The sequence below is a fragment of the Podarcis filfolensis genome (genome assembly GCF_964270895.1).
Source record: "Podarcis filfolensis genome assembly, chromosome: 4".
Classification (NCBI taxonomy): Eukaryota; Metazoa; Chordata; class Lepidosauria; order Squamata; family Lacertidae; genus Podarcis; species Podarcis filfolensis.
The window spans coordinates 6,952,314-6,977,971 of NC_139607.1; the positions used below are offsets into that span (position 1 = coordinate 6,952,314).

Sequence of the window (25,658 nt, forward strand, 5' to 3'; positions counted from 1 at the left end):
CAGATAAATTATTGTCCAGTTTTAGTTCAGTGGCTGGAAAATAAATTACTTGCACATCTCTTGCGAATTAAGTTATCCCTGTGCATGCATATAAATCATACAGAAAGGAAAGAAATTATCCCCAAAATGTTCACAGACCCGTATTCTTCTTTCGTAATAACATACATTTCATCTACTGGAATTTAAAATGGGAGTACAGTTAATATGTTTCCAAGATGACCTTTTATAACACTCTGGATTATTAACTGCTTGAAATCCTGGCCGTGATACGAGACTGCCAAGTTATATATAAAATTCTTAAAACTGTATGATATATCATTTCGATGCAGAAGGAAATTTTATTTTGATATACCTGATTCGTTTTGATGACGATCTGATTTCTGTCTTCTTTACCACTTTGCCATGATCAGTAACTCATAAATGAAATGGGGGAAAGCCAAACAAATTGTGGTTGTCAAGAGAATCTTCAAGAGTATTGATTACATTATTTCAATTTCAGATACAATATAAATCTAATCTGAACACAAGCTATTGAAGTCAGTAGAATTACAGTACAGATGCAATCCAAAATACAGCTTCAGATAAGTTCTGCATAGAAACACCTATAAGAAATTGCATGTATCTCATACATAGTGTACATTTCCATGTGTGAAGCATTTTGCCACATATATATTTACTGCACACATGCACTGTGGGAAGTAATTGCCTACACATGCAGAAAGACACAAGCATGCTTTGTCATGCTTTTATAGGATTACAAGCTTGGTGGGTCAGAGAAATAATAATAATAATAATAATAATAATAATAATAATAAATTTTATTTATATCCCGCCCTCCCCAGCCGAAGCCGGGCTCAGGGCGGCTAACAACAATCAAATAATCAAACAATCAAATAATCCAACATTCTAAAAATATTTCATTATAAAAATTAATTAAAATCAAGTTGATGGCAACCATTAAGCAAAATTCTGTGCAGATTGCCAGAGGAGGGGGTCAGGCTGCGCCCTGACCAAAGGCCTGGTGGAACAGCTCTGTCTTACAGGCCCTGCGGAAAGATGTCAAGTCCCGCAGGGCCCTAGTCTCTTGTGACAGAGCGTTCCACCAGATTGGAGCCGCAGCCAAGAAGGCCCTGGCTCTAGTTGAGGCCAGCCTAACCTCTCTGAGGCCTGGGACCTTCAGGATGTTTTTATTTGCAGACCGTAGGTTTATCTGTGGGGCATACCAGGAGAGGCGGTCCCGTAGGTACGAGGGTCCTAGGCCATATAGGGCTTTAAAGGTTAAAACCAGCACCTTAAACCTGATCCTGTACTCCACCGGGAGCCAGTACAGCTGGTATAGTCCCGGATGAATGTGGTCTCGCAGCGAAGACCCCATAAGGAGTCTCGCCGCGGCATTCTGCACCCGCTGGAGTTTCTGGGTCAGTCTCAAGGGCAGCCCCACGTAGAGCGAGTTACAATAATCCAGTCTGGAGGTGACCGTCTCATGGATCACAGTGGCTAGGTCAGGGCAAGAGAGATAAGGGGCCAACTGCTTAGCTTGGCGGAGATGAAAAAATGCCGCCTTTGTTATAGCTGTAATCTGCACCTCCATAGAGAGGGAGGTATCGAAGATTACACCCAAACTCTTAACGGACGGTGCTGGCACTAATTGCACCCCCGCAAGAGATGGGAGTTGCCCCCTCAATCCCATATCGCCCCGTCCCAGCCAGAGGACCTCTGTCTTCGAAGGATTTAACTTCAACCGGCTCCCACGTAACCATCCAGCCACAGCTTCCAGACATCTGGTCAGTGTGTCTGGGGCCGAGTCAGGATGGCCATCCATCAACAGATAGAGTTGGGTGTCATCAGCATACTGATGGCAACCCAGCCCAAAACTCCGGACAAGCTGGTCGAGGGGGCGCTGTGGATGTAGTGTCTCTTGATTTCAGACAGGTCTTTTTTTACAAAGTCCCCGATGATAGTCTTGCGAAGAAGCTAGCAAAGCATGGCCAATGGGAGTTTGCCTTCCTCTTCTCGGTGCAGCTTCCTCAGAATCTGTTCCGGAGGGTTTGGGGACCCAGCAAGAGCAGATTTTGAGGACATGCACCAAAATGCTGGTGGTTTTTCGTGAACATTAAACACTCTCTCTCTCTCTCTCTCTCTCTCTCTCTGCTGCAGAAATGTGTTGAACTGAATTTAAGGGTGCAAAAATGAGAAACGGGGGGGGGGGGGACTGAAACTGAAAGATCCTTCCACACTTACCCCCAAGTAAATGGGTAGAGGACTGCACCGACTAAGACGAGCCCTACTGGGCCAAACTAAAGATCCATCCCATTTAGTCTTTTGTTTCCAACAGTGCCCCTCCCAATGCCACAGGGAAGAATGCTGTTCCCCACCAGTTGCTCTAGCAATGGAATGAATAGCAGCCACTTCTGAAATACCTGTGTCTGCCATGGCTATTTATTGCATGCTGTATGTAGACAGGTATGGGGAGATAATAGTAATTAACCTCTTTATGCATGCTTGCCCATGGATGATGGTCACGCTCACACACAACTTATAAAGATTTTATCACTTAAAAGACAATGCGAAAATCCCCTTTGGTTAATCTTTGCTGCATTAAAAAAAGTGTCCAGACCTTTCTACTGATTTGAACTCACGGGGGGGGGGGGATTTATTTGCTTCAGTGACCAGATTATTGCCTTTACCCCGATGCCTCATTAAAATGTCTGGATTTGAGTCACACATAGCTGATGAGCCAACATTGATTCCCTCTAGTTTACAACATGAATGAACATTTTTTATTTGGTAACTGATGTATTTTTAAAAGCATATGGATTGCACAGAGGAACAGGCTCCTCTTAAACCCTCTTCCTAATTTGGATTCACATCTTTAGCATTAACAATTCAGTGTTATCTGTCTTATAGCACTAGGTTCAAACACTTAAAATGCAGGTCTGTCTTCAAAAACAACACAATTAGAAAATCTTCCTCTCTGTGACCCAGACTGCTTCCTTGTGAAAGATTTAAGTTACATGGCTTTGCCTGTTTGGGCAACATGATTTATCCTCTCAATGGGGCTTTTAACATCTACTACAGATTATGCACTACATAGCAATTAACCAATTTTTTTTATTTTACTTTGAGTTTTCTTCACTGTAGTGTGCAGCTACCCCATTTCGTAATGTTATCGTGTTGTGTGTATTCCCATCATCTCCAACAGCAAAATCACATGGAACATGAAATCACAATGTAATGTCAGTCTTACAAGGGAGAAGAAAGCCAGTGTGGTGTAGTGGGTAAGAGCGGTGGACCAGTGGCGTAGCGTGGGTTGTCAGCACCCGGGGCAAGGCAAGTAATTTGCGCCCCCTAACCCGTGGATTTGTGCCCCCTAACCCGTGGATTTGTGCCCTCTAACCCTAACCCCCAGATGTTGCGCCCGGTGCGGCCGGCCCCCCCTGCACCCCCCACGCTACGCCACTGCGGTGGACTCGTAATCTGGTGAACCGGGTTCGATTCCCCGCTCCTCCACATGCAGCTTCTGGGTGACCTTGGGCTGGTCACACTTCTCTGAAGTCTCTCAGCCCCACTCACCTCACAGAGTGTTTGTTTTGGGGGAGGAAGGGAAAGGAGAATGTTAGCCGCTTTGAGGGAGTGAAAGGCGGGATATCAAATCCCAACTCTTCTTCTTCTTCTTCTTCTTCTTCTTCTTCTTCTTCTTCTTCTTCTTCTTAATCCCCAATGCCACACATAACACTTCTCTCCACCCAGAGACATAATGGTTCAATGCAATGTGACCTGGACATGGAGATGAGTGTGTTGCCTGGTGTTGTGCTTTATTTATTTTTGTGGTATATCAAGAGAAGCTGGCAGGGAGGAACAGAACCATGGACCTGGCCTCAGAAGTGGCAGTGGTACCATGTCCCAAGATGGTGAAGGGCAGGGAAGGGAAGAGGTGAAGTTTGAGTGGTTTGGATGCTCTGGCAGGCCATGCAGCAATGCTGCTTCTGGGGTCCATGTTCATAGCCCCTCCCCTCGCCACCAGACATTCCTGCTTCTTTCCACTCCTGAGTTCCAGTTTAGCTATAATTTCTACAAATCATTCCAGAATTAGACCATGCCCACAGTTTACTATCCATTTTTTTAAAAAAAACAAAAATAACACAAAGGTTTCCTTCTCTTAATTTGAATATAATATTTATATTATGGAGCACATGTACACATTGAGAGATCAGCAGGGTGGGAAATCCTAAATGGGCTCATATGCAAAGACTCTCGTATTCACAAAGCACTACACAAAAAGAAGCTTGATATAACTACATCGGCAAGTGCATTGGGTGTGTGTTTGTATGCTTTGCTGCAAGTCCAGTTTGCTGGTCCCCTTTCCCCACCTGGAAAAATAAAGAAGCGTTATATATGTTTTGCCTTTTGGTAGGGGAGGGCATATAAGAAAACTTGTTAACATGCACTGGAGTACAGTGGATTTCTTCAGGTTTCTTCCAACTCACTTGCATCTCTAGAGCTTAAATAGTAGAGTCTGACAAGGGCAAAATAATCTTCTCTTCAGTGCATATGCATAGATAGATAGATAGATAGATAGATAGATAGATAGATACAAAACCCCATGGAACTGCTTCCGATCCATTTCCCTCATAACTCGCTATAACAAATAGTTGAGTTTGAGTTGCACCTGCTCTATGGTAAGTCAAGCCAAATCTATTGTGAGATGAAATATTCCTACTTTTTTATATATAAAGAAAACTGATAGGGGCAGCTTACTAACATAGTCACCTTCAGAAGCCTGGTGCAGAACAGGTTATTGACAAGCAATGGATACAGCACCCCAATGAAAGAAAAGAGCCTTCGGGACTATTCAAGGGCAGGGGGAGGAAGAGGACAAGCGACTCCTGCCACAATTCCCTCTGCTGCACTACTAAAAGCAGTTTGGCTGTTTTTCACCCTGCCAGCTTTGCAAGGGGACTTTGTTAATGATCCCTAGTGTGAGAATTGGTGCTGTCCACATATGCTGCACAAGCACATGTCTGCTCAGATGAATTCCCATTGAGTTCCATGGGACTTGCTAAGGGGGAGAGTCACAAGTGGAGGGTGACTGGCCCAAGGTCACCCAATGAGCTTCATAGCCGAGTGGGGATTTGCACCCCAGTCCCCCTAGTCCTAGTCCATGTGTTGAGACAGCTTGTACCTGAGTTTAGTGTAATGAGTGGATGAGCTCCTAAACAGGAGTGAATGGCGGGGAAGGGTGGTGGTGCTTACCTGGCCTCCCAGCACAGGTGTCACTACAAGTTACCGGCAAGGTGAGGGGATGAGAAGGCTGCTGTGGCACAGATATCCCAGCAGAGCCAACCCAGTGCTCTCACCAGAGCATTCACACCTCCCTGCCACCTCCCAACTCTCCCTCCTGTACCACAATGTCTGGTCAATGTCTCTGGATAGGATAAAGTATATTGCAATGGTTTAAAGGGTCTTTCGGGGAAGCACTGCTGGTGAAAGGGCTTACAGGGAACAGCTGGCTCTAATTTACCAGCTGAGCCTGAATGTTGGCTGAGATCATTAGATAGGAAAACTCCAGAAGGAGATGAGGTAGGCAGCTCAGGGTGTGCTCAATTTCCCTTTTCTCTCTGTCTGTCTCTCTTTCATTATTTCAGCTGAAGTTTCGCTTTGAAAACTCAACTCTGAAGAGTAAAAGCCTGAGAGGACGCTCTATGTGATCCTCTCATGAAGCAGGAAAGCTTGTGAGAGCACCTCATAAACAGGAGCTGTTGAGCTTCCTGTTTGTTTGTTTGTTTATTTATTTATTTATTTATTTGCCAGAAAATCAAAGCACTCTGCTGATGCAAAAAAAATATATTAAAAAATCCAAACAGAAAACATTGAAACGAGCGAGGCTTCTGCCAGTCCTGTGGAGAAAGCTCAGCTTAACGCGATGGGGCTTGCTGGTTCATTAGAGAGTTAAATCAGCCATCTGCACCTGCTTTATTTCCCCTGCCCCACTTTCCTCTGTTTTGCATAAGAGTTTGTGTGGGTTTTGAATGGTGTCTAATAAATAGGCATACAAAAAGGACACCAAAATTAACAAAGGAAGACACTTCTAGAAGCCCCTCCATATGGGTCAAAAAAACACACCCCTCTATCAAGTGAAGAAGACACATGAACATTTCTTTTATCTATTTGCTTTTCATTTTTCCTTGATGAAACACACTTAATGAACTGTTTAATGCTGATGACTGAGGGAGCCAATTTAATTAGCCACCCTATCAGAAATGTACTTACAAAACCTTGCCTGTTGCAATTTGTAATCACTTCTATGATTGTCTCCAGACAAAAAACAAAAAACCAAAAAAACCCCAGTGACATCCTTTCTTGGCCAGTTTTCCTTGTCTGCTGCTGCATTGTGGGCCAATTATTTCTCATTTTTCAACATACGGAGACAGCAAAGCACTGCTCGGCTGCCTCATACAGCTTGTTTAAATGCATGTTCTAGAGTTGAGCTTCAGCTTACAGGCCATGGAAATATATTTTTTGGCTTCTGGTTCAGCCCCTCAGTTTCTACCACTAACCAGCTGGATGCCATGGGAAGCTCACAGCAGGGAGATAGCCATGTCCTGTTCTTTTCCTCTAGCACAGGGGTTTCCAAACTGTGGCCTGTGAACTCCTTCACCCAAGTGGTCCACAGCACGTCTGTGAAGAATGGCAGGGACAGGGGCTGGGAATGGTGGAAGCTGCAGCTGCTGAATCACTCTCAGAAGCCCACAAGATGAGCAGGATGGACCAGAAGTGAAGCGGGGGGGGGGGGGAGGGAGAGAAGCACTTGAGTGGAGTGGAGAAGATTAGGTGCATGAAAGACAGAGCAGGAGAAAGTGACGTGAAAGGAGTGGAAAGGATTAAGAACCAGAAAAAACCCAAGAGCTGGTAAATCAATACAAATCAATGAAATAAGCAATGAAAACACACATTATCCAGCACAGTGCATTACAGTTGCTACAACAGGAATAAAAACCATTAAGTGGTTCACCAAGACTCCCAGGAATTTTCAAGTGGTCCATGGTGGAGGATAGGGGATTTGGGGAGCCACTGTTCTAGCATATTGTTACGAGGAGAATTTTTTTTGCCAGGCAGGATGAGGAGAGTAGACTGTATGCCAAGACCCTTCTGACCCCTCCATTACAGTGGTACTTCAGGTTACAAACACTTCGGGTTACAGACTCCGCTAACCCGGAAGTAGTACATTGGGTTAAGAACTTTACCTCGGGATGAGAACAGAAATTGTGCTCCAGCGGCGCGATGGCAGTGGGAGGCCCCATGAGCTAAAGTGGTACCTCAGGTTAAGAACGGTTTCAGGTTAAGAACGGACCTCCGGAACGAATTAAGTTCTTAACCAGAGGTACCACTGTACAATAGAGTCCTCTTTCATTTGTTCATATACAACAGTCTCAATTGTCTCATGCCAGATTTCACTATAGCACCACTTAAACTTCTGTAATTTGGGGGGGGGGCTTCTTTTTCTTTTTAAAAATGAACTAATTAATGCTGTTGCAAGAACATAACAAAAACGGAACAGGCCCCCAATGCCTCGACATGTTCTAAAACATATGTTCTGCACATATAGTGCTATAACTCAAATGGAAAGATCTCTGGGCAGGGTCGTGGTTATGATCCACTGGGAAGTTGATTTCACGAACTTAATTTATTTTAATGAGCAAACCTGTTTTGTCTGGGAAGCACCAGACGAGAACTAGTAATTATGAAAACTCTCCACTGTTCATCATGATGAGGAATATATCACAATTACTTTCATTTTTCAAAAGATTTACTGCTTTCCCTCTATTGGCTTTGCCAAATCACATCTCCTCATGGCCCTTAATCCCCTTTCAACTTGCCAAAACTTGCAAGAGCAGGTGGAATACTGCCGAATAGAGGATTTCTCACCACAAGATTCCTTTGAAATTGACATCATAGTAGGCCCTCTCTGTAAGTGGTCTCTAAGGCCAGGCTGGCTGGCTCCCATACCCCACAACTGTCCCCTTATAAGTGGGACATCCTGGATCACAGAAGCCAATCCCTGCTTGGATCCAGGAATGTCCCATTTAAGACTGGCACCCTGACACAAGTCAGCAGGGTTGCACCTGACTCGGGGGAGGCCATGGCAAGCGAATGTCGGAAGGTAGAACAAGAAAGCAGGGAGTGGTGGGCAAGAGCAGGTGTGTGGCGGGGGCAGTGGGATGGTGAGAGGCTGTGTGTCCCTATTTGCCCTCCCCAAATATTGGGAGGTTGGGGCTCCCTCCCTGAGCTAGCTGTGCTATCCAGGCCAAGAGAGGTTGGTCAGTAGCACAGGCTTTATAACCACGCTGATTGAAGTCCAGGCTGCTCCCTCCCTGCACAGGCAGACTTTAGTAATCTTTCACAATATGCCACCTTGTGCGCGGCCAAACATTGGTGCCCCAAAATGAATCTTCTCAAGTATAATATTGTGCCCTCTCGGCTCAGGGAACCACTCTAAATCTGGTGCTGCTCCCTGCTAGGGAGGCCAGACCCTGATGTCAGTGAGTAAGCCTTTGTGAGCTCACCGAGTACATCTCTCCTGAGGCCCTACCTATCCACGTAGAGAGCCTGGCATATGAGTGAGTGTCTCTAAGTCCTGCCTGCTTGCAGGTGTGGTCTTTAAGTGGAATGGAACATCAAGCTAGAACATCAGTTAGAGGAGGCAGTCAAGTGGACTTCTGACCCTCCTTCTCTTTTTTTGTGAATGAAGGTCCCATGGGAAGGTTGCTAATCTAGAAGGAAGCTTCCAAAGGCATACCCCATGTAGGAAAATGGGTTTTCACTGCCAAGCTATTTAACATGGAACAACCATATTTACACTAATAGAATAGAATTTAATCAAACAGGAAATCCAGGAATCTTTCTGCCTGCAACCTACTGTGAGTGCTTACCCATAGTTGAAGAAGTATCTGAAGAAGTGTGCATGCACACGAAAGCTCATACCAAGAACTAACTTAGTTGGTCTTTAAGGTGCTACTGGAAGGAAATTTTTTTTTTTGTTTTGACCATAGTTGAAGATTTGCCATAGGTTCATCATATGAAGTCATAAGGTTTACTGTCAAGTGATTAAGCAAGCAGTCCCACCCGGCTTATGCTGGGTTGAGAGGGGTTTTGGAATGAGTGATGGTGTCCTGCTGCCAAGTTCTCCAGACTAAGCTAGCCTCCCACTGGCTGCCAGATGTATAGAAGGACAGGCCCCCCAGGCCTGCTTGTAGGATTCCCTCCAGCTACAGGCAATGGAAAGAGCTGAAATGAGTCGTTCTGCGGGTGGGAAGGTCTGGGGCTGAGCCGGCCCAGAGTTTGCTGTTTCCCAAGCTGGTCTCACTGCTGTCGCATGACAGCATCAAGCCTGCCCTCTTCTCCTTCCACTATGGCCACAGTGCAAAGCCCCACTGGCAGGAGGGGGTAGGATTGCACCCCAAATCGAAAGGTAGATCACCCTTTTCAGGCATTCACTCCAAATGTGGTTAAAGGGCAATGGGGGCCACACACAGAAACTGTCAGGATTTTCATTCTCTCCCGTGCTGCAGAGTGTGTGTGACTACTAGATCACATGCTCTGTGTGTTGACATTCCATTCTTTGGAAGCGTGGGAACGGAAGGAATTATGCGTCACTTCCATCTTCTTTGTTTTTTGCTCTGTTCTGTTGCTGTTCTCTCTTGGAGCTGAATGAGAGAGAGCCATGATTCTGTGTCTGTATATAGTGTAAATAAATACGTAGTTTAGATTTACGGATTGTTCATTCTTCTTGCTGTGCTATGCCAGATTAGTGTGATTAGCTGGTTTATGTTGCTGAAGGGCACAGTGGAATGAAGGGACGTGCCATTCCAGAGTTGTGCTTACAGGGAGGACACTAGGAAAGGTCAGGGAGACTGAGGAGGCCTCCAGGTGACCCCAGAGCATCGTAAATCCCAACAAATGGTAGCAGAGGATGCTTCCGATCCACACCCCTGCAAGTGATTTCCTTGTGTTAAGTGCGAAAATCTGAAGGCGGTGGTGTAAGCACATTCAGATGAAAGGGATTAGAAGTCTTCCTGCACTCAGGAATTCCCAGTTGTGCAGAACCCCAATAATGGTGATGATGGTATGCACATTCCACTGAACATACCATCTTTTTTTCTGCCCTTCCCACTTAACACGGGAAGACTGTGGTGGAGTGGAGGTGGGGAAATTTGTGAGAGGTGATTGCATCCACCAGGACACTGGGTGCGGGTCTAGTATATGGAACTCCATCCCACATAAATGATTTCAGATAACACCTGGTCTGGTATAATGCCTGGTGAGGTTTCAGAAGTTGACCAGAAACATGATGACTCCCAGCCTTTACTATTGGATATGGGAGGAGGTATGTGTGAGGAGGCCTTTCTTGAAGTATCCCAGTTCCTGGCTATTCAGAGCTCTAAAGATAAATAAAATTAAATTAAAATAGTCCTTTGAAATAATGGGTAACATATGAAACTGATTATTGACTGCTTAATTTTTCCATTGAAGGAAGTTCTGCTTCTCCAACAGGGATGAAGAGGAGAAATAGAAATACTTTATTGTCACTGTACCACTTGTTTACAGTGAGATTAAACGAGCCCCCTCCCCCCCACAATCTCTCAGTCCTTGTTACACTCTGTGTGCTGTCGTACAACCACTAACCCCAAACGTCAGCTGCGATGTTGCTGTCTTCCATTCAGCAGCCTCACGGCCCACAGGTAGAAACTGTTCTTTAACCTGTTGGTGCGGCTTATCATGTTTCTATATCTCCTGCCCGGATTAAAAAGGTGCTGCCAGGGTGTGAGTCATCCCTGAGAATGTTCCTCGCTCTTCTGAGGCAACGGTCTCCTGCGATAACATCTAGCGGACTCAGGGGAGAGCCCATGATATCGTGTGCTGTCTTCACCACCCTCTGTAGGGACTTTCTGTCCATGGCTGTCAAACCAGTGTACCACACCGTAATACAGTATGAGAGAACACTTTCTATCGTGGACCAATAGAAGGAAATCATCAGTTGCTGTCTAACATTGTTCTTTCACAAGACCCTAAGGAAATGAAGTCTCTGTTGGGCCTTCCTAACCACCTGGGCTGTATTGACCTTCCAAGTAAGGTCTTCACTAAGATGGACTCCCAGGAATTTAAAGGAAGAGACTGTCTCCACACAGCCCACCCGATATACAACGGGGCTAGCTCCCCTCTCTTCCTCCGAAAGTCCAACACCATCTCCTTTGTCTTGCCAATGTTTAGGTGCAGATTGTTCTCTGAGCACCATGTGGATACCTTTTGAACCTCCCCCTGTACACAGATTCATCTCCGCCTGTAATTATACCCATTATGGTGGTGTTATCAGCAAACGTAATAATTGCAGTAGAAGGGTCAGATGAAATGCAATCATATGTATACAACAGGTATGGACTTAGCATGCATCCCTGTGGAGTGCCAGTGCTGAGCTTCAGGGAGAACCCACCAGCAGCCTGTACACCTGAGGCATGATGTCAGATCAGAGATGGTTTTGTGCCGGGGGAAAACAGCAAGCAATTGCTGCCATGAGACAGAAGGGGGGGAGAGACAAGTGCTGGTTTTGTGTATCAGAGTGCCCAGCCGGGGTTCACTAAGCCAGATGGTAAGTAAGCATTTAATTCCATTTCCTCACTGACTCGTATATTTTCTCTGTTGCCTTGGCTCCTTGACAGATTGATTAGCAGACAGTGTTTTTATTTTGATCTTAAATAAATTCAGAGGAATTAAAATAATGAGCACAGTTATTTTGTGTTTCTTTTTTAATTGTGTAGTAATTAAGTTTTATTTTCTCTGGGTTGGATTAATGTGTGCTCCCTTGCTGTTAATGTTAATGCAAAATGAATATCCATGGAACCGAGTAGGTATTTTTAGAATGGCCCTCATGTAATGAAAAACAGAACGAGGGAGGTTTGTGCTCAATCAAACATTGTGTTATGCAATTTCTGCAATGTAATATTAAAGGTGTGTGAGAGAGAGATTATATATATATATATATATATATATATATATATATATATATATAATCCATAACCCCCTTCTCTTAAGTATTCATGCTTGGTTAGGATGTAAAGATGGGGGAGAAATTAGAAGCAGTTTTCACTTAAAGCCACATTTATCAAATCTGCACTTTCCAAACGATGTGGGAACTGAAACACAGCGATCCTTTGAAATTCGCACTTATCTAAATTTTGTGATGCAGTTCTCCAACCAATGTTTACATAAATAAATACATGAGGGAGGTGCATAAAAATGATTATAATAGCGAAAATAGTCAAAAACTGCATACAAAAATGTGTTCTTTAGAAGAAATGCATACAACATGCTGACCAGTGTTCACCAGGAAATGAATGTGGAGTACTGAATTAAAAATTGGAAAAATGAGAAACAGAGAACCAAATCTGACAGCTCCTTTCATTCTTTGTTAGGACCCATTGAACCAGAAAGGACCCCCTTGTCACCAGGATTAGGGGTGTGGAAAATCCCAACCTCCAGAAGTTGCTATCTGTATTTTTATTTCCTTTGAAATCCCTTGAATGTATGTTTTCTAAGAAGGGAGCTTCCACGGTTACCTCTAGGTTTTGCTTTTGGCAGAAATTGGTCACAGACCTCCCAGATCTTATCCACTGTGGTGAAAATTTTGCTAACAGCTTTATCGGGACATGCAATATTGCTGAAAAACTGATGACACAACTTCGTTATTAAACATGCATTGTTGTTGTTGTTTAGTTGTTTAGCCGTGTCCGACTCTTCATGACCCCATGAACCAGAATACGCCAGGCACTCCTGCCTTCCACTGCCTCCCGCAGTTTGGTCAAACTCACATTAGTAGCACTTCCGGGTTGGTGCCTCCGGCAATGGCAGAGCTCCTCCGATCGGGAGGAACTAGCTCCGTGAAAACCAGGGTCTGACTGCCACGGCGAAGGCGGAGACCCACTGAAATCACAAGTGGGAGAAGCTTGTGAACTTGGGATTCGGCTGGCACCTTTTGCGCCTCCCCTACTCGCGGGGAAACCCTGTTTTGGGGATCCGGAGCGACGTGGGGTGAGTGGCGCGGTGCTTCGAATTGACTGCTTTTTTCACGGAGTGAAGCCGCATTGCTGTTGCCGGAGAGTGCTGACCTTTTCCTGTGGACAATTGGACTTTAAACAACTACCCGTGAGTAGAACGGAAAATTGGATCTTCAAATATCTTAATTTGGCATAGAAACGGGAAGGTTTTAAACAGGAAGTCTGCCTTCCTCTTTTGTAAATATTTTGAAGCAAAGACGTCACAAGCTAAAGTCATGGAAAATCTTTGGTAAAGGATTAAATTTCCATCGGATAAAAACACCAAATCCCCCTTGGAAGCAGGAGAAGAGGGGGGGAATTTTGAACCTAGTGAGCCTGCAGGAGAGAGTGAAAAATCAAATTACCACCGCTCTGAACCTGGAAAAGGGCTGCTAGAAAAAGTGACGTTTTGGGAGAGTTTGACTGTGAACAGAACAGAACGTATTTGACAGCTAATTAAATAAGAGAAGTATACTGTTTCCATTGTCCTTTTCTGCATTTAAAAAGGAGGAAAAGTAACTGAAAATTGAAACTATCTTTATTGCTTGAGTTGTTTTTGAAAGGATTGATACAAGTGGAGACTGTTTCCCTCTAGAGGGAGCTTTTGAAATTGTTACAGGAGTGGAACTAGGGAATCTCCAGCTGCAAGATAAGAAATTGTGAGAACAGGGAATTGACCTTGGACCATTTAAGAATGTTGACAGAAGCCATAGTGACCGTATTATGCAAGATAAGCTATTCGCTGGAACAGCTTCACAACAAGACGGATGATATGACTATTAAAATTGATAGCTTGGGACAAAAAGTGAATAATTTGAAACAAAAAGTGAGCACCAACACAGAAATAATTCAGGACTTGGTACAGGAATCCACTTTGGCAGGACAAACTGTGGAGGAGAAGGAGAAAGCTGTGGTTGTTGAATCTAAAGTAATACAAGAGGGATCCTTAGCTTTACAGAAGCAAATTGAGGACTATAGGTTGAGGCCTTTTATGATTGAATCTAGGAAAAGTCAGATTTTGAGAATCAGATCCCGGCCTGGACTGAAGAAGGAAAGTTGGAAAGATCCCTCTATGCAGGGATCAACTGACTTCTGGGACATGGACTTGGGTTTGGAGGAGACTGAAGTTCTGGGGGACTTTGGATTTGGAGGAATCCTGAAACATGTCCTGAAACACTTTCTGGATCTTAGCTTCAACTATGGAAATTTGGCTGACCTGTCCAGAAGGAATAAAAGTATTGTTGGGTTGGAGTCTTCCTGAGACCTGCTCTTTAGCATTAAAGAATATGAAGAAGACCTGCAGAAGGGACTTGGAAGAGAGTTAAGAGCCTCGGATATAAGATCGCCAGGTTGATGGACTATAGGGAATTGAGGGAAAGGACTGGCAGAACCCGAAACCAGGGAGAGGAGATGGTGGAAGAAGATTGGAAAATTTAAAGTTTATATATAGAAATATTGTAAAATTAATGAGTGATAGAAAAACAGTGGAATGAATCTTTATGGTCTTAGAAGAAATGTTATAAGGAGTAAAGCATATATAAGTATTTTATCTTTAATGGAAAATAAGGGTAAAAATATGTTAAGATATCTATATTATGATAGAAAATAGAGAAAGAAGGAAAGGATTTGCTGAAACAATTAACAGAAGTGGAATACAAAAAGGGAGGTGAGAGGAGGTCGAGGAAATAAGGGAATGAAAGATAGATATAGAAAAGGTGTGATGTATGTTTTTAAATGGTTTTTGTTTTGTTTTGTTTAGGGTTAGGGTGGGTTAGGGTTTTGTTTAGTTTAGTTTATTGTGTTTAGTTTAATGGGTTTAGGTTGTGTTTTGTATTGTTCATATATTGTATTGTATTGTTTCTTTTCTCCTTTGTTCTTCCTTTTTTGTCTTTTTCTTTTTTTCCCCTTTTCTGTAATCTTTAAAATTAATAAATATTATTTTTTTAAAAAAACAAACAAACTCACATTAGTAGCTTCGAGAACACTGTCCAACCATCTCGTCCTTTGTCATCCCCTTCTCCTTGTGGCCTCAATCTTTCCCAACATCAGGGTCTTTTCCAGGGAGTCTTCTCTTCTCATGAGGTGGCCAAAGTATTGGAGCCTCAGCTTCAGGATCTGTCCTTCCAGTGAGCACTCAGGGCTGATTTCCTTCAGAATGGAGAGGTTGGATCTTCTTGCAGTCCATGGGACTCTCAAGAGTCTCCTCCAGCACCATAATTCAAAAGCATCAATTCTTCAACGATCAGCCTACTTTATGGTTCAGCTCCAAAGGAGGCTGATCGCCAAAGAATTGATGCTTTTGAATTATGGTGCTGGAGGAGACTCTTGAGAGTCCCATGGACTGCAAGAAGATCAAACTGTTATGCAGGTCCAAGATTATGATACACACAAGGCCAATGAAAGCTCTTGTTAGATCTACTACTGCAACTTTCATGTTTAGGTAAGCAACTGACAAAATGGTCATTTCTATTTTAAATATACTTAGTCTGCATATTGACTTCGTATATTGCATTTTGTGATTTCTAATTGGGTTCTCTCTCTCTCTATATATATATATATATGCACACACATTAAAGGTGAGGAAATGTAAATTCTAGAAAAAAAAACATTTCCCAAAAGGAAATTTTTGCTAAGCTTGGATAGCATTTTTGCAACACTGAAATGTACCAAGTGATACAAAAATGAGACTCATAAATGCAGACTTAAAATCAACTTTTATGTTAGGTGCTGAAAAGAACCCATATAAAGTTATCACTTCTAATATGAGGCATTTCAGCTAAGGTAACAACAAAGGATAAAATTAAAAAGAAACCCATTCCAGAAAAGCATGGTGTTAAACCATCATTAATCTATAGTGCTAGGTATGAAGTTTCATTTTATGACCCTCCCTCTATAACTTCTCATGCAGAACAATGTTGTAATAAGACATTGTACCTCAATACACCTCATTTTTATTTTGTTTTGTTCTGAGAACTCTGTCTAGGGTGGCAAATTCAAATTCTGATATACAAATAATTTTTTTAAAAGACAAAATTAAAAGTACAAAGGTAAGTATGAAAAATGATTCCCCCCCCCTTAAATTGGAACCCTTACAACATAAGGTAAAATGCTCACAAGCCGTCTACCTAGTCAGTTTTGCAAAAATGGTCACAATTTAGTCAATGTTGCATTTGCATTAATTTTATTTATTTCATTAAATTTATATACAGGTTGACTGTAAAAAAATCCAACAACCCTCAAAGTGGCTTATCTTTGTTTGTCCTAATACTTGTGGAGCATCCTTCTCATTCTCATGGTTAGGAGGAAATGAGACCAGGAGGTGCCATTTTTCATGGTAGACTCATGCCATTCTTGGGTGAGGTACAATTATCTGCTACACACAGTGCCCACATTTCCAAGTAGTCTGATGAAAAGACCTCATATCTCCTTATTTACACCGTTTTCATTTTGCTGCAACAGTGCTTTGTTAGTAATCAGCTGTTGGTTAATTTATATTGCGTCTTTATGTTTTGTTTTCTGAGAGCCATGGCTGAAGAATGTCCAAATAATAATAATTAATAGTAGTAGTAGTAGTAATTTTCCTCCAAGCACTTTTGTGAGAGTAAGAACTTTCACAGGGATAATAGTTTGCAATAATCCCTATCCAACTTGATCTTAAAAACTGACATAGTCTTGTGTCACATTTTCCTCCTTCTCATCCACCATATAACAGCCCATCATGTAAATGATACTTTTAGCATATTTAATGAGCACAACTGTTCCTCTTGATTAAATAACACAGACAAATAATATCCTTCTTATAAAATCATCTAAAAACCATTACCTGACTTAAGAGGTAAACATCATTGTCATTCCCCAAAGCACTGTCTTTTTAAAATATTATTACAATGAACATCTTGAATTAAAACCTAATTAAAATCTGCATATTAATGTGTGATTGATGAAGACTTTGACTGATGGTACCAAGGCACAAATGCATGCTTTGAGTCTTCTGATAATGGGGTGGAGTGTCATAATTTCAGATGTTTAGGCCTCCAGATGACCTTAGATAGGGCTTGCCATATTTCAAAAAGTGAAAATCCAAAAAACAACAAACGTTGTTGAGCTCTTTTGGCAAAATCTCCAAAAAAAATATCAAAATTTAAAGCTATATTTTAGGAAATTCATCAAAAAAAGAATGCACCCAGGTTTTCCCAGATATTTTAACTGGATTTTGAAAACTCTGCCCCGACACTATTTTTGATGGATGAATCCTGGATATGTCCAGAAATTCTGGATGGATGGCAGCCATACCTTAGGACAGATATAATGTGGCAACCTCAACAGGCTTCCTCCTCCAGAACTTTCTTCAACATGTGGAAAGCTTGGCTGGGGCTGGTGGAGGACAAAATGGTGGGGCTGGGTGAGCACATTTTTTCTCTCCATGTGTAGAGAAGTAAAAGAAGAGAGCTGTGATGAGTTCATGGAAGCATGCTGTTTATTTAATGACTCCTATTTTCAAGTGACAGCTTACACAAATCAAACATGATGTCCAGAGATTTCATCTCACAGGTATCCCTTCAAACTCAATGTCTTCCAAAGGAGGCAGTTCACCTTTTCAGATCCAAATCTGAATAATCAACTGATGAGACACCAAGTAAAATAAATGTGTGTTTGGCCCTGTGGTTTAGAAAGCCATAACAGGGTCGTTGTCATCTCTTTCTCCCCTCCTCTCTCACACACAGGCGTGGGCACAGGGCACAGAGTGATTGGGTTCCCTCAGCTTCCACGACCCGTGTGGAAAGGAAGAAGTTGAGGGACGCAGACAGAGAAAGACGAAGGCAGAATAAAAGGGCTGGGATGGACCTGCCGTTTCTGCCTTCATCTGTTTAAGGTGGTGAGTGGGGTGGGGCAGAAGTTGGCATAATGAGAGTGGAGGAATGGGCAGTGGCTATATGAAAGTTTCAAACTGTAGTTGCTCTCACGCCAATAGAACAATGGATTACAAGTGTGGAACAAATATTGCCTGGCTTCTGTTACAGTACCAGTTCTGCAGATCGAGGCAAGCAACTGTTGAGGGGTTGACCTTGAATGTGGGCCAGTAGCAAATGGGCAACCAGTGCAGATCTATGAGCAGAAGTGTGATGTCCGGACAGGATATCATGTTAGCAACCATGCTGCAGCATTCTGCACAAACTACATTTCCCAAATCAGGCACAAGGGAAGCCCCACACAGAGCACGTTGCAGTCATCTACTCTACTATAATCCCAAACAATGAAATGAACAAAAGGATGATTGCATTACCAACTTTTTTTTTTTAATGAGCTCATATCTGCATTTCGTTGGGAAAACATTTCTTTCTCTTATGTGTAACTGAAGGAGAGTCCTTCAGGCAATTAACTATATACTTTATGAGCCACATCCCCCTTATGTCTATCTTAAATTATTTTTATTTCTCTCTCCACACATGCAAATCTATCACTCAGTTCTCTCTGTGTGTGTTTATGTGGACCTGGCTCAGTTGCATCCAAAATGCAGAACAGTTGTTTGATCTTTCTCCAGGAACAAGTTTCCAATTATAGATTTGAGTCTTAATGAGAAAGCAAATAGATTGAAAAGTGGTCTGTCTGCTGGTTGTGTAATCCAGAGAGACCAAACAAAAAAGGATTTACCTTTAACTATGCTTTTCATATTTCACTGACCTCAGTGCTATGGCAGAGACAATAAGTAGTAAGTGCATATTAAGGGAACACAAAGCATAACATACAAAATCCCATGTGAGTTATCTCTCCGCCTCCCGGCTCTAGAATTGAAGTATGCTAATGAGAATAATGTATCTGCCCCCAATTGTGTTTTTGAAGTTATGCTTATGTAATCCCATTCTTTCCTTTTAAGAGCGATTCTCTAGTGTAGGCTAGCAGGACCTTGAATATGATCCAGCTCCAGGCACCTTGGGTGTGTAAAATAGGCCTGCAGTGGAACAGCACCTGGCTGCAGGCAGAGGGGGCGATTCCAGAATGAGTATCTGTTGACGGAAGCCAAGAACTAACAGATGCTTATATTAGTAAATACAACTGACTGAAATAAAGAAATCTCAATTTCGTACCATTTCCAGGTTCCTCAACACACACAAACACATACATAGTCACATATCTAGTATGTGTGATCTGGATTAAAAAAATACATTTTAAAACTGCATAGCTTTGTGATGTCAATACTTTTGGAAACAGAATTTGGGTGTGGTGATTTAAGAAGCAAAACAAAAACTTTTTTTTGAGAGAAGAATGAAGCCTCAATTTTTAATGGTCAGGATGAGTTCCCACTGTTTTATCTGCCCCTTTAATCATGCACTATTTACATTATTTGGTGGTGTGGATGTTAATGCATGGAGTCTTGCCTTTAATGGTCATAGTTTTCACAACAATTCTTCCCAGAAACCTGGATATGTGTCACATTCATGGTAAATGCTTTCTATTATTTTCCACATTGAATAAGTCAAATTAATATCATTCTCTTGACTTAAACATGTTTAAAATTCAGAAGATCCCAATTCTGTATGCAAATGACATTGAGTGACTTTAAAATGTTGGTTCCCACCCACCCCTACCTCCCTCTCTAGACACAAGTATATTTTTCTTATTAATGCCAGGGCTGTAGCTGCAGCAAATGTAATCTTGTGTTAGTGAAGTATATCAGCAGTTCATGAAGAGATTGCATTTTCTGTACAGTTTTTTTTTAAACAGTATAACGTGACTATTGGAAAAAATAGGCATGGTAACATCAGCAAAGTCAAATAAAGTTGGCTGCATTTAATTATTGGGTCATGGGCAGATTCTTCCTACACTTGCAGCGGAGTTAACTACCAAAAAGTATGCTGATACCTGTAAAACTGTAAATGGCAAGGCAATGGGGTAATACGCAGGAACTTTACCTGTAACAGGTGCTTCAAGCAATTATAGAACATTGCGCTTGCTGAGATACTGAAAAAACAAGGGCATCAAAGAATCAGAGACTTTATTCTCTTTACTGTGTCTTTTAGCAGGAAAAAAGTGCACATAGAAGAGAACCAGCCAGTCATGAAACATTGTGTAGAAATATTTTTGGTTGGTAGCTTAGAGGGTAACAGGATTGACAGATGTCTGTTGGGAAAGTTGGAGTGCTTGATCAAGTACTCCTTGCATTGCTGCTTTTAACTGTAGATCTATTTTCTTATAAAGTGAAAAGGAAGGAAATTTAACAAAGAAATCAAACTGGGCAAAGCAATACTATTTAAAGCCAACTTTTAATCCTCAAAACGAAATACTATTACTACTACTAGTACTACTAATTTTATTATTTGTACCCCACCCATCTGACTGGATTGCCCCAGGTAATTGCTTCCAGCATATATAGAAACATAATAAAAGATCAAACATTAAAAACTTCCCTATACAGGGCTGCCTTCAGATTTCCTTTAAAAGTTGCATAGTTACTTACATATTCTTTTCCAACAAATTGTAATATCACCATACATTCCCTTTGACTCTGCCGAGTCGCGACCCCCCTCCCTCCCCACAACTGGTATATTTATCCTCTTTCCATCACGCACATCATTCTCATATTAGTACTATTCTACATTGGAGGTATTATGTCAATCCTGCTAGTGTCTTGACCTCTTTACAATTCTTCTTTAAATGTTCAATAAATTTACTCCACTTATTTTGGTATCTTTGATCTCCCTGGTCCCGGATCCTCCCTGACAGTTTGGCAAGTTCTGCATATTCTGTCAACTTCGCCTGCCACTCCTGAATAGTTGGTATATTTTGTACTTTCCATCTTTGGGCCAGAAGGGTCCTTGCGGCAGCTGTAGCATACATGAACAAATTTTGATCTATTTTAATTTCTGTTCCTATTAAGCCTAATAGACACGCTTCCGGTCTTTTGGGGAAAGTATATCTAAATATTTTTTTGAGTTCATTATAAATTGATTCCCAATTTTTTTTTTACCTTATGGCAGGTCCACCACATATGGAAATAGTCCCCATCTGCCTTTTTACATTTCCAACATTTTCTTTCTTTTTTCCTATACATTTTAGCTAATTTTACCAGTAAAATATTCAAGATTATTTCTACCCTGCCTACTAATCAATGTTCTCAGGGTGGCTCACAATATATTTAAAACACAATAAATTTGTGATACAACAGTCACAAGAGGTGGGCAGAGCTGTATATAAGCCCCCCTCCCCTTGCTCTCTGATGTTCGAACAAATGAAGAAGAAGAGAAGAGTTGGGATTTGATATCCCGCCTTTCACTCCCCTTCAGGAGTCTCAAAGCGGCTAACATTCTCCTTTCCCTTCCTCCCCCACAACAAACACTGTGAGGTGAGTGGGGCTGAGAGACTTCAGAGAAGTGTGACTGGCCCAAGGTCACCCAGCAGCTGCATGTGGAGGAGCGGAAACGCGAACCCAGTTCCCCAGATTACGAGACTACCGCTCTTAACCACTACACCACACTGGCTCTCTATGCCGTCCTGCAACTGAATGGCCTGGCTCTTGAAGCAGGTTTTGCCAGGGCTTATCCAGATCCCTCATGCACAGGTCTGTGCTTTAAAGCCCCATGTCCAAGCAAATGGTTTGGGCTTTTAGCTTTTTGTTTTGTCCTGGCACTTTCCCCAGGGAAACCCGTCTTATACCGCCGAATTGGAGCAAAATGGTAATCCATGAAAAACCCATTTGCTGCTTGCTCCGATTCAGCAGTAAAATGAAAGCTTCCCCAGGGATAGCACCAAAACAAGGAAACCCCAATCAGACACAGGGCTGTGTCTCATATAGTCCAGGACATCCCCACTGGGGACAGCTGCTGCTGTCGCCATACCGGGTGGACTGGGTGGAACAAAGAGGCCTTCCTCACAATTCTCAGATATTCCAACTGCCTTTCCTCATTTGCTGCTGCCTCAGTGCCATTTATATATTTCCCATACTTAACATGAAAATGTTAAACATATTCACATAATAGCAGTAAGTCAGCTATACACCTTAATTTTAGCCCCCCCCCCCCCAAAGTATGACAACATCACATCCCTGTTCTGCCAAAGGTTTTGGTTGCCAAAGACAGCAGCTCTTTTGGATTCAGAAAGGCAATTGATTCAATAGTCCAGAATGTCAACTCTTTCCTTGAGTGGAAGTGGCAAAAATGACCTACAAATGGAGTCAGGAACCAGTTGATGCAGAAGATGGCAAACCTCAGAAACAGCCCCTCTGTTGAGCAATTCCTCACAGGCCTTTTTTTCTTCGTTGTATTTTCTGATTCCCCTGCAAATCTTTGTGTTTAGTATTTAACTTTGACACCTCATTCTCACATCTCCAACAGCAGAGTGCCCTCACAGCTTGTCTAAAGACTAGCTTTGAAAGTCACCCTGCCCTCCATTTAATGATATTTCACAGGTCTCCATTTGGAAAGTTAGAAATCTTCAACTGTATAATTATTAAAAGTTGCCCTGTTCAACTACAGACTGCTAACAGTCACCACCACAACATCTGCTCAACCACAGCCATTGTCAGTACTTATTTCATTTTTTAAAAATGCCTTATATTGCCTTCTAGATAAGTCTAGACTTCTGTGGGAGAAGCCGCTGCCAAGATTTCCCAACTGTTTGCCCTTGTTGTACAAGCAGCACTGTGTTGGGTCTTCATGGAGAACACAATGATATAGTCCCATTAATTCCATCCGCTTTTCTTTTGACTTTTGTGAGTTAATATCTTAATCATATTTGTTGTTCTTCTCATACAAAGGTTAATTAAAACAAGGAAAGCAAAATATTTACTTTTTTCCACTTATCAGCCTGAAGGCCCCCAAAGCCCTATATTAAAATATATAAGCAGAATATGAAACAAAGTTCGGTTGATCAAATAAGAACAAGGTAAAATAACAGGAGGTAGGCCAAGAGAAGCAGGAACAAATCACTTGCCAGAAGGTGAAAAGCTAACACCTGTCTTTTCCTAACACCAAATATTTTGTTTGCTTGAAATTATCTGCTTCTTGTATTCATTTTCAGCCAGGCCACTTTCTTTCATTTTTCTTCTCCAGACTTAAAATTTGGCATTGAGGTTTCATTTGATATTTGGAGCCTCGCTCCAGGAAATGAAATCATCATCAAATCATACACACGTTACCTGTGTGTTCCCTGATTTGGTGTGCTGGCCATATCCACACTACACATTTAAAGCCCTATGATATCACTTTAAACAGTCATTACTTCCCCAGAAGGCATAGTTAGTTATGGGTGCCGAGAGTTGTGGGGAGAGTCCTATCCCTGGCCCAGAGCTACAACCCCCTGCAAAGGGGGGACGATTGTTAAATCACTATAGAAAAACTAACTTTTCAAAATGGAGCACTAGACATTTGCTGGGGGGGGGAGAATGCCTCTTAAAAATGGTGGGCATGGGGGACAAATATAAAATGAACATTTTTACATGGGGTGTGTGTACAGTGGTACCTCTGGTTAAGAACTTAATTCATTCTGGAGGTCCGTTCTTAACCTGAAACTGTTCTTAACCTGAGGTACCACTTTAGCTAATAGGGCCTCCCGCTGCCACTGCACTGCCACCGCATGATTTCTGTTCTCATCCTGAAGCAAAGTTCTTAACCCGAGGTACTATTTCTGGGTTAGCGGAGTCTGTAACTGAAGTGTCTGTAACCTGAAGCGTCTAACCCGAGGTACCACTGTGTGTGTGTGTGTGTGTGTGTGTGTGTGTGTGTGTGTGTATAACAGAAACCTGATGGAATAGGGAAAACAAGTGGGATACAGTTATCTCTGGGTTCAAACTATACAGGAAGGACAGGACCATCTCTCAGGGAATAGTCAAACTGGAATTCTTAGCAGAACGTCACAGAACTGCTCTGGGTGGGAATATCAGGCCCTAAAAGTAGTTTACGACAAAGAGCATTATGTATTATTGCCCCCTTGAACCTGAGCTAGGCGATAGTGTTGAAATGAAGAATGAAATCAGGGAACTATCCAAGGAGAGAGAGCATTGTGGTAATGCAGGGGTTGAGGTCCTCCACCTGTCTTAGCCCAAGAAGGCCCTTCCCCCCCAAATTGTGCCCACCTGTCAATCAGCTGACTTGGCTGTATGATATTAGCTGATAGGTGGGGGTGGGCATGGTTCAATCCTGGTGCATTGCTTTCAGGGAATGAACTGGTGAAGCAGACCCCTTCCCCACTTAGTTTAACTTTGGCACATGGATGACACTACCCACCAATTAGTCACATGATTTCCTCATGATGTCAATGGTTGACATGTGACTGGCCCCACCTGCATGTCAAAGTTGGCCAGTGGGTTGGAGAAGATAAAGATCCAGCCCAATAATACTCCCCAGTGAGCTCAGTAATGGGTGATGTTGGTAATGGGCAATTTCTAGATACCCTAAACGGTTGTGATATAGAACAGTTGGTCATGGAATGAACCAGATGGAGGTGACTTTGTTCTTCATCCAAAATGGTACCCAGAACCTGGTTTGAGGCACAAATGTTGTTGGAACAGATTTGACACAGTTACAACAGTAAAATCAAATTTAGTCTATATGTAAGTGGGAAATTGCCAAGAAAGTTGAACACAGTCATGATTAATTTTAAAAGGGAAACTTCTAAAAATAACAACAAAAAAGAGGGGACTTGTAAAAAGGAAGTTGGAACACAAAATGAAGATGGTCAGTTCTTTCAGAGCATGGGTTTATTCGAAACCACAATTATATTGTGGCTTAGGTGGGGGGAAAGAGACAGGAGGAAATATTTTCTTATTAGTGGTGATTGCTTTGGTTTGCTCTTACTGCTTTTACGGTAGAATTGTATTATAATTTATACCATGTGAGTTGCTTTGAGACTTTTTGTAAAAAAACCACACAAAACCAACCAATAAGTAAAATAGGTAACAGCATAGCTAATAAAATGTTGTGTACTTTTGTGTTTTTATAGTGTAAACTGCCCTCTGATATAGAAATTTAATAAATAATAAATAATAATTTATAGGGTTTGTTTTTTGGCAGAGGGGTTGTACTCACTGCTATGGAGTACCACCAGTAGTGACATCCATTTTTTTACATATATATTTTTACATATACAACATTGCTGATTATCACATTATTACAGACAACCCAAATCCTTAAATAAGCAGGAAGAGATTTGTCTGACTGACCCCTACCCAGTATAATACTCCCAAGAACTGCCCCCCCATCCCAGCGTGTCTCTGTTTCATTGCCTGAATAAATTTAATTACACACTCAGTTTCACTCAGTCAGTCTCAATCACGCTAAGGCTCCAAGACTGAACCTACCACCTCATAAGTAAGTTTTTCTGAAATCAATGACATTCTTAAATAAGTGTTTTTATTGTAGCCTTAAGTTGATGAGATTTAATGGAACTATCCCAACACTGATAAATGTTTTAAGGGACAAAAGACTGGGAAGTTCTCATGCACAAGTACTGCTTCATTTCAGTGGGAGAATCACCATGGTGCTCTTCGGCTGCCCTGGGAGAAGAGAATGAAGAATCAAAGGAAACGAAGAACATCTTTCCCAACGCAGCAATGAAGAGCAAATTGAAACTCATCAG

At 42.1% G+C, this 25,658-nt stretch overlaps 1 protein-coding gene across 4 annotated transcripts in view; it reads left to right on the plus strand.

Moving 5' to 3' along the window:
* LOC310761237 (uncharacterized protein) overlaps window positions 1-25,658 on the plus strand; it is a 161,618-nt gene that overhangs the window by 80,937 nt on the left and 55,023 nt on the right. Inside the window, exons 4-5 of one of the 4 annotated variants that reach the window (XR_014547249.1) lie at window positions 11,269-11,644; window positions 12,468-12,731. The exons of 1 other annotated variant lie outside the window; for it this stretch is intronic. The gene's annotated coding sequence lies outside the window, so the exon portion shown is untranslated. Of the gene's footprint in view, window positions 1-10,291; window positions 10,369-11,268; window positions 11,645-12,467; window positions 12,732-25,543 lie in introns of those variants that run through there. 2 more of the 4 variants (XR_014547248.1, XR_014547251.1) reach the window with 2 other exon arrangements.